Source organism: Octodon degus, unplaced genomic scaffold (assembly GCF_000260255.1).
Source record: "Octodon degus isolate 3935 unplaced genomic scaffold, OctDeg1.0 scaffold00054, whole genome shotgun sequence".
Taxonomy (NCBI): Eukaryota; Metazoa; Chordata; class Mammalia; order Rodentia; family Octodontidae; genus Octodon; species Octodon degus.
This window is the reverse complement of record NW_004524630.1, coordinates 7,641,536-7,649,100: the sequence shown is the minus strand read 5'-3', so window position 1 is coordinate 7,649,100 and position 7,565 is coordinate 7,641,536. Positions and strand designations below refer to the sequence as shown.

The following is a 7,565-nucleotide window of genomic DNA, read 5'->3' as shown; positions in this document are numbered from 1 at the left end:
TTTATGGATTCTAGGAATGATGTGTACTGTAATACTTTGATTGGGTGAGTGGATACTCTAGGGGGAAGATACACAGAAGTACAAGACAAAGGCAAATGAGACTTCTCTTATATCTTAGCAACATTAAGATGGAATCAAATTTAAATACAGTCCGCTCTGCTTTTGAAGATGCTTTGGTTCAGCTCCCTAATCCTGATTGCTTGACGCAGTCTCCTATGAGAATACTCAGAAGGTGTCTTCTTAAACAACAAACCTGTTTTTAGTGGTGGGGCCGCTCTTAGTAGCTGCGTCAGCATGGGACTGATCACCGAGCACTATCTCTGAAGGAAGCCCTAACCTCTCCTTGTATACTCTCCCTATATGTTGAGCAGCCTGTCTGTCCTCACGTTCCCTAGTCCTCATTGCTACCTTCTCACTGTTAGCTCTAACATTAGCAGCAGCTCACACACATCATCGCTGTAGTCACCAAATGATTCTCCAGTAAGGCATAGAAGTCTTTCTAGCCAAAAGTGGCCCAGATCACCTCGCCTCTGCTGTCTGTTCAATGTAATTAGCATCGTCCTCCTGTTTGTTTTTCTCATCTTCCCACATGAATTCAATACTATCCTTAAAAAGTGAGTAGTCAAGGCGAGTCATTAAATGGCTGGACATCTGAATACGGCCGTAGAGAGCCCAAAAGTCTTCAACAGTATCAAACCTAGAGATCAGTCACAGGTTTACTTGTCAAGTTCTACTTTTATCATTTTTAAAAAACCAGAGTGCCTTTCTGTTGTGAAGCAGCTATTTAATATAGTGTTCTGGGTTAGCAACCTCCTGGTTGGATTCTGTTTTCTCCTCTTCTGCAGATGGGGAATCAGGAGTAGGGTTGGTTTCCCATTCCACAGTCACCATCTTAGATTGATCTCAACTTTTCTGTTATTGCTTTTTTTTTTTTTTTCTTTATAGCAATCTGGCAAACCTTTATATCTGGTGACCTGAACAACTAATTTGAAGATAACATTATGCAATACAGCACCCATTGTTGAATTCTCATTACTGTGGTGAAATTTTGCTCACTTTCTAATGCTGTTTTTCTGTCTCTATTTTGTATTCTTCAAAAAATAAAACAAGAAAAAAATAATAAGTGAATAATGATATGAGTATACAATACAAAGTCAAAAGTCAATCTAACCTGAAAAGCAATTAGGAGCTTAACGTGGCTCTGTGGTGTGAGAAGAGCAGCAGGCCAGGGGCTGTGGGGAGACGCTGCCAGGACAGCAGCCTAAGAGAACAGCAGGTGGAAATAGAGCAGCCTCCACTTTCTCCAAACAGAAGGAAAATGCCTCATAAGACAAGGAGATTAAAACTATGAAGACTGACCCCGGCTTAACACCGTGATCTTCATAACATGCCAACCAACTACCTTGCATCTGTTTAGAAAATAACTGCTGCAGCTCCCTTCCACTGTGCAGGACCCTGGGCAAGTGTCTGTGAGGCACAGGGTGACAAAGCATGCCTCCCGGCATATGGTCACAAAGGATCTGCACAATCCAATCACTGTGGTAATGAGATGGATTGTTGGCTGGCTTGGGCGCTGCCTGGAAGCCTGGGAAGCACACTTCCAGGTAAGTCAGGATGGGTCTTGGTGGCTTGCCTTTGGGAATTACATCTGTTGCCTGTTCTTTTCCTCTCTGGCACTGTTCCCCTGGCTGCTACCCACTCAGCAGCTTTGTGCTACCGCCTCCTTCTGTCATGATGTTTGTGACCTGGAGGCAGCTAGCTGACCATAGACTAAATCCTCTCAGAATGTGAGCTGGATTAAACCTCTCCTTTAAATTGTGGGTATCTAGTGTGTTTCAGCCATGGGAATGCTGATCAAAGTAATCACCCACATTATACAAGTGGTTGGCTACACTCTGGGCCTTGGTATTAGTCCCAAGCAACTGTATGAAGGAAAATTGCCCCCCCCCCACGGCAGAGGAAGAGCACAGCCAGTGGACAGATGAGGGTTCTGTGTCCCTGAGGTGAGCATCACAGGTGCTATGGAGAGATTCAGACCACAAGGGCAGGTTCAGATCTGCCTTGAAAACCACTATTTCTTGAGGAACAACTCTCTGATAGTAAATGTCTGACCAAGGCTGATCTCTTCCCAGGATTGATTCAGGTTTTCTCGTGTTTGAAGTGTCTGTAAGCTGGATGATCCACTTTCAGGAAAAAGAACATAAAATTAGGTATAGATGTAAGTATGTATTGAAAATGGCCAAATAAGTCATAATCAATTACTCAAAGTGTGATGTTTTCCAGTTGTTTCTATGATCCCCTGAGAATTTCCTGGAAATATTGAGCTGGCAGCTCTGAGGTGATGACCCTGCTTGTTACTCTGTCATGGCTAGCACACTGCAGTGCACACAGGGCGACTTACGGAGCGACAGCCAGTTCTCAGGGCAGAAATGAACTTTGGGGATGTGCTTCCTCTGGCCCTGTGTTCCTCTTCACTTCTGTTACTTGCAAGAGAGAAAGCAACCTAGTTTTTTACTTGCAACATTCACAAGGTAGTTTCAAACTGCTCTTCTGAAATGAAAAAAAAAATGATTTCAGCTTAGTAAACTCAAAACTCTGGTGAGGCAAAGATTGAGGGATGACAGACAGACCCTGATCACAGTCCAGCCTTATGGATTGAATTGTTCTAGCAAAAGTATGATCTTTGAAAGCTTACCCCCTAGTCCTGTATGACTGGCTTCCTCATGGCAAAGAAAAATCAGAAAATACAGAAAACATACAGATGTGAAGGTGCACAGGGAGATCTCCTGTGTAAAGCAGAGTAACGCTGCCACAACCCAGGCGCTACCTGCGGCTACCGGAGGCTCATTTAAGGGAGGCTGTGTTTCTTACAGGTTCAGCAGGAGCATGGTGCTGCCTACCCTTGGTTTCATACTCGGGACCTTCGGGAATCTCAGACAGTAAGTTCCTTTTGTTCTAGAGCTCCAAGGTTTTTGTTTTCTTTTGTTTTGATACATCTTAAAGTTTTCTGCAGACTTTGGAAACTAATAGTGGGTGCCTCGTAATGTTTTTCTATTATGGAAAATGACTGTATTTCCCAAGTGCCTACAGCCTACACAGTGCTGTTGTAATAGACCACGCAGACTGTTCTCCATAAGCCCATCCTCGTGGATCTGCTCCACACTTCCCAAAGCAGATCCCAAAATGCTGTTTTAATGGGCCTCTGAGTGTCTTTTTTAAAAAACAAAAATTTTTAAAGCTTCTGGCCTGCTGTAGGAATGTGTATAAAGCTTCACAATTTGCACTTAACCATGGGATGAAAATACTGTGTCAATTTCCTTTTTGATGATAAACTCTCCTCATCTCCCCTCCCCAAATTCTGGAAAGAGTCCTTCTGATGGTTACTTACTTTAATTTTCAAACTTGCCTATGTTTTTTCCATTGACAGACATGAAAAGTACTGATTTTACAAGTAAGCTTTGGAAAGTAGTTGAAGATCTTCTGGCCCCCTCACCTACCTGGATGGGTTTTCCCCCAAGTCTTTTGGTAACTAGAATGATGCACACAGTCACTCTGGCAGCAGCTGGAGTTCTTGTGGAAGAGCTGGGAACATTCCCTGCCTCTGTCTTGCCCATCACCTGTTCTTCTGGTGCCAGCATTCCCAGCCCTTGCCCAGGCACAGAGGCCGCTGTACCCAGAAATCTTCCTCTCCCGCAGAGAGTGTACATTGGCCTCCAACCTTATAAAACTTCCCTGGGACTTAGTGGGAGGTATTTTGTCTGTCATTCAATTTGGTGATGAAAGGATTTTCTCATACAGAAGAGCAGAATGTGCTATGAATAGGTAAGTTTGAAAGTGGATAGAGTAATCCTGCATTGCTTGCTTACTTTTGATTGTATAAGAACAAGGCACTGGAGATTCCAGTGGTCTTTAAACAATTTCTCCAAGAGGCAAGGCATACATTACTTTAATCATCATGTTCACAAACAATAGGGTAGTATTTATTAAATTATTCAGTAAATTATTCACTGCACAGGGCCCGGACTTGGGATATGTGCTCTTCCAACAGCCCCTCCTGCCTGCAGAATGAGACAGTAAGAGGAAAATACCGCTGACTTGGAATCAGCTTTAGGGTTTTGATGGAGAAACTGATCTCTGGCACCACCCAGCAGTATGACCAAGATTCTACATCTTGTAAATGACAGAGCAAGGATTACTCCAAAACTCACATCTGGTTTGCTTTTTGCTGATTTTGACTAAGTCAAGTTTCCTATTTAACAGTTATAGACATGTAACTTTAAAATATGTAGTACATACATGTTGGCTTCCTGTTACTGGGACAAAATGCCTGAGACAACCAGCTTGTGGAACCAGCTTATAGGGAGGAGAGGCTGATTTTTGGCCATGGTTTTGGAGGTCTCACTCCACTGCTGCTTGATCCTACAGCTTTAGACCTGTGGCAGCATAGCACGGCATGGCTGGGGCTCACGGAGAAGGATGCTACTCACCTTGCAGTAGCTGGGAAGGGATGAGAGTGACAAGACACAGTCATGTCCCCATCCCGTGTCCAAAGGTTCATCACCTCCCAGTAGCACCACAAGTTTGGGACAATGGCTTTTTCATTTAGGGAGTATTCTAGGTTTGAAGGCTAGCAGCCTACAGCAGTACCTGACATGTAGAAGGTATTGTAGGAATACATATTCTGTGCATTCACTATATTTATCTGAGTTGCAGTTTCACCAACACAAAAAAGGATAATAATCCCTACTTTAGTGTTTTACTATCAGGACCCAATAAAAGCTAAAACTGTGACTTGTGTTTTGCTTTCAGGAAATGATCCATTTCATTTCCTTTTCTTCTTATCTCTCTGTCGCACTTAAGCCAGAAGAAGCTGTTGAGGCTCATCTAATTGGGCTAATACTGCTTAACTTCTAGATTATTACCAAGATAATCTACTTCACTCTGAATTGCCTATTCTGTCAAAGCAAATGAGCTGGAGATCTGTTTCCTACGTGAGATCACTGTAATCTGTGTGAGTTACAGAACAAAATAATGTACCATGCATGATTTATCATCAAAAGGAAACAACAATACAAATAGATATGCTAATGCAAGAGATGACATTTTTCTTTCCAGTAAATAAGAAAATTTTAACGTATCAACACAGAAATATTAAAAGTGACAATATGAAATTATTTTACACTTAAATAAGGACTTTTTTCTTTTAAAAAATGATCTAGAAGTAACAGATTATAATTGGGAATAGTGGAATGGTTCAAATATATTATTCCAAGTCTCTGTTTGGAACAAAGGAACTGGAGACGTTCTTCTGAGTCTGTTTCTGCGTGTGCATCTGTGTGTGTTTGTGTCTGTGTGTGTGCTATGTGGGTGTGTCTATGTGTGTTTTATTTTTATTTTCCTAATGTGTTTAATACAAGGTCGACAGGGTCTCATTACACATTATTGGACTTGTTGTGATCCTCCTGTTTGCAGCTTCCCAAGTGCTGGGATTACAGGCAAGCACCATCAAGCCCAGTCGTGTGTGTGTGTGTGTGTGTGTGTGTGTGTGTGTGTGTGATTTAATTATGATGATACAGCGAAAGTAAGGTACTCTGTGAACCTGGCTTCATTTTCTTGTCTTAACCTTGATCTTGGCCTTGTCCTCACTGACTTTCTAAGGTAGTGTACAAAACGCTTTCACTCATCACGTGTACTTGATCTAAAGTGTAGTTTGAGAACTGGCTGTATTTTTCTCAGATAATTAAATAAAAGGTACCATAAACTGGAATTGAAAAAATATTGTAACATAGAGACTTACATTGAGAAGCCTCACAAAGAGAAAGAAAATGTATTAAAATTCTAAATTAAATATTGCAAAGCACTAACTTTTCTTGTAATGAGAGTATTTGGCCTAATCCCAAGAATGAATGGCTTTGTTCTTGAGAAATGGCATATATGTATTTTAAAATATTTCAATTTTACACTCAAAATGAAATTCGATAGCCCAGTAAAAGTTGTTATGTATTAATTATTTTGAAAATATAAGTTCTTTGTTGAACTCAGTCTCAACAAGGGGAAAGGCTGGTGGTTGTCAGTGATTACAGTGGTGGCTGCTGAACTGGGGAAGCAACAGTGTGCAAAAATGGGTCAAGGGATAATCAGATGAAGAGAATCTAGGCAGCAGAGAGGAGACCCTGTCCATTAGGAATGGATGAATTTCCTGTGTCTCTAATTATTTCGGCAAAATTTAAATGAAGTGGAAAGTGAGCTTTCCCTAAAGCTGGCTGCAACCAGGAGTAATACAGTGCTAGCTTCTGATTGGTAGATAACAGAGTGACACAGTTTACTGACCTACCACAGAGCATTTGTCTCACAAATAATAGGCATCTGGGTGTAGTGGGATCCTCTGCTTAGAGCCTGTGGCTGATTAGATCAGGCCCACTGAGAGCAACCTCCCTTTTGATTGAATTAATTTTGAATGATTTGAGGCCCTAATTGTGTTGTGGGCAGCTAAATTAGATAGAAATATTATAGGTGGTCAGACAGGGCCAGGCCTTCAAGGAGACAAGATGGAAGACAAGAGGACTTTGCAACTTGGAAGAGACAGACACACCCATATGGGCCACACCTCAGGACCAAGACAAGAGGAAACGCAGCTAAATACTTCCCTAAGGATGGGCATCAGGAATTGATGGTCTAAATAGGTATCAGTCACCTTGAAAGAGCCTAAATGAGTCATTAACCCAACCCCCAACAGGAAGAGACCCTGTCCTGTATTCATGCCCACTTGCTATGTGACTTACTTCCCATTTGACACTGGATTTAATCTGTTTTACCTGAGCAATGGTGCTAGTGATCTCATCGGTTGACCATAGTTTTGTCCCACCTCATGCCCACCTAAGCGAGTTCCTACGTCCTCCACCACCTTAGACCCACCTCACCACATGGTTTTCCTCTATGAAAGTCCTTGGAAGAGACAGCTTCCCAGGGACCACCTGCTTGGGCCCCCTACCTCCTGTCCCTCTCTCAGACAGGAACTTTCTTTCCCTCAATAAATATATTCTGCTCATAACCTCCATTTGTTCCTAAAATTCATTCTTCGGTTTTAGAGAACACGAACTCATCCCAGGTACCTTTTAGGTTGAGAGATCAGTTTTTCTCCCTGTGTCATTTGGAGGTTCCCTGTATCAATTGTATCTGTAGAATCCTTTCACTTTTGTCATATTCTCTTAGCTAAAGGAAAGACATTTGTCTAAAAACACACCATCCCTTGTTTAAAGAAGAAGGTATCATAAAAGACATGAACAGCAGGAGTAGGCCCGTGAGCTTTCCTAGGGCACGTCCACCACAACTCCAGAGGAGGAATGGGAGGTGAGGGCAGGGTGTGAGAGGTGTGTGTAAGAGAATGCCAACTCCATTGTCATGTACGTTTCTCCCTGCAAAAGCAGACTAACACCAATTTCTGCAGAAAATATCCTGGCAAGCTCGTAGGTAACTTCAAACAAAAATAATGTTACTTAAATTAAGTATAAAGAGCTAAAATATAAGAAAAAAACTACTCTTTTCATGATGGCTAGTTGGCTTTT

At 42.0% G+C, this 7,565-nt stretch overlaps 1 pseudogene; it reads right to left on the bottom strand.

Annotated features, from left to right (window-relative positions):
- Window positions 1–240: 240 nt before the first annotated feature.
- On the bottom strand, window positions 241–891 carry LOC101589012 (annotated as a pseudogene).
- Window positions 892–7,565: the final 6,674 nt, after the last annotated feature.